Source organism: Pimephales promelas, chromosome 5, assembly GCF_988280905.1.
Source record: "Pimephales promelas chromosome 5, fPimPro1.hap1.1, whole genome shotgun sequence".
Lineage (NCBI taxonomy): Eukaryota > Metazoa > Chordata > Actinopteri > Cypriniformes > Leuciscidae > Pimephales > Pimephales promelas.
Genome location: NC_142773.1, coordinates 4,752,965 through 4,755,301, shown reverse-complemented (window position 1 = coordinate 4,755,301; position 2,337 = coordinate 4,752,965).

Here is a 2,337-nt window from a genome sequence, read left to right as displayed (position 1 = left end):
GATCAAGCTTGTATATTTAAGTTCAGTAATTTCACTTAAATGACAATTAATAGGTAATCTTCATTGCAATTAAAGTGAAATTACTGAACTTAAATATACAAGCTTGATCAAAATTATCATTGTAGAGGAAATTTTCAAATGGCACTTTGAGGCTTTTGCATCTGAACTCTTCATATATATATATATATATATATATATATATATATATGTATGTGTGTGTGTGTGTGTGTAACACAAATGCACACTTTTTAATCATTTTAAATTTATTCACCTCCAAAAAACAGAAAAAATATAAATTATTTTTATTCCACTTACTTAACATGGATGGCTAAAAATAAACCTCATGCTCAAACATTTATGTATTGTACCTTCTTTGTAGAATCCATCTTCAGGATTCGGCCATAGGTGGAAGTAATCACCCCCTTCATCTCGTCCAGATGGCTGAGGATGTCGTTGGAGTGGACAGTCTCAAACCACTGGGCGAGTGGAAGTGGCCTGAAGGGTTTAGGTGCGGGAAAGGCAGGTGCCGTAGCAGATTGGACTAGGGCAACCTTCTTCAAATAATGCTCACAGTCAGAGAGGTACTGGATGGTCCGTCGAGCCCACTCCTCACTGTGGACTTCCTCTACTGCTGACTGGAGGTAGGAAGAACTGTTGCCGCTGGTTCTTGGCCTGAGGAAGGTCACACATTTCATGTCCAGGGCAAGTTTAGTGGTCAGCACAGCTGGAAACATGGTCCTGTGTGCCACATCCAGTTGTGAAAGTATGTCCTTGCTCCATGGGCATACTGGCAACTTGCAAGCACTACAGCGTGGATAGTCCCCACCCAGCAGGTAGTAGCAGCTGTCCATGTCAATCACTTCCCTGACCTTCGGGTAGATCCCTGAATGGTGCATCTTCCGTCCACACTGTGGGCATTTAAGAGGAATGCCCCACATCCTCATAGGTGCCCACAAAAACATCCTCTGCCGGAAATACCACCCGGGTTCAGGAGGAGACGGCTTGGGCAGCATTGGCGGATAAAACCAGTTCCCTTGGATCTTCTGCCTCAGCTGCTCTGTGGGCTCATAGAGGCACTTGGCAATCCACACCCAATCTGCTGGCTGAAGGACTCTCTTGAACTGACTGGGAAGAAAGCTCTCCCAATCAGTAACAGCCTGAGGCAGAGATGGTGTGGGTTGCAGTGAGGGTGTTGGAGATGAGGATGGAGTGGGCCGCGGAGATGGAGAGCGTTGTGGTGGTGGAGTGGGCTGATGTGGTGGAGAGCGCCGTGGTGGAGAGCATCGTGGTGGTCTGGGCAGCGGACATGGAGTGGGCCGCGGAGATGGAGTGGGCCGCGGAGATGGAGTGGGCCGCGGGGATGGAGTGGGCCGCAGGGATGGAGTGGGCCGCATAGATGGAGTGGGCCGCGGAGATGGAGTGGGCCGCGGAGATGGAGTGGGCCGCGGGGATGGAGTGGGCCACAGAGATGGAGAGCGTTGTGGTGGTGGAGTGGGCTGTTGTGGTGGAGAGCGCCGTGGTGGTGGAGTGGGCAGCAGACATTGAGTGGGCTGCGGAGATGGAGTGGGCCACAGAGAAGGAGAGCGTTGAGGTGGTGGAGTGGGCTGTTGCGGTGGAGAGCGTGCTGGTGGAGAGCGCCATGGTGGTGGAGTGGGCAGCGGAGATGGAATGGGCTGCTGGGCTGGAAACACTGGTGCTGGCAGTGAAGATGGCAAGTGCTGTGGAGGTTGTGCCAGCCGTGGAGATGGTGAGGGGCACGGAGATGGAGATGGTGTGGGATTTTTTGAAGGGCTTTTTTTTTGGAGCCAATAGGGCCCCATAATGACTGGACTCAATGTGTTTGAGCAGTCCAAGTGCCCCCTTGACCCTGGCCCCACAGCTGTCACACCTCTCTTCGACGTGGTGGTCAGAGAGGTGCTCTGTGAACTTCTCTGCCTCCACAACCACACCACACGGTGAACACTTCACCCCCTGTTCTCCATGTGATGTCCCTGCCTTCTCTGAGCTGCTGCTTTCCTCTGCCATAGGCCCCGCCTCAGTCAAGGCCTTATCTGTTGACTGCGAGAAAAAGAAGATTAGGAACAAAAGAAGGTCATACTATTCATGTTAAATACTTTTGCCAATTATTCTGCAGTACTGTGCACTTAAGAATATATCAGGGTACTCTCCATAAAATAGAACAGGGACTTATCATGCCTTTGATATATTATATCATATACCTACCTTATGGAACCCACAAGTGCACACTATGTGCCTTCCAAACAGATCCACCTTATTCCCCTTTTGCAGGGGAAAGGCATCGATTCGCTCCAGGGCCTCCTTCCATTTTTTGCTTCC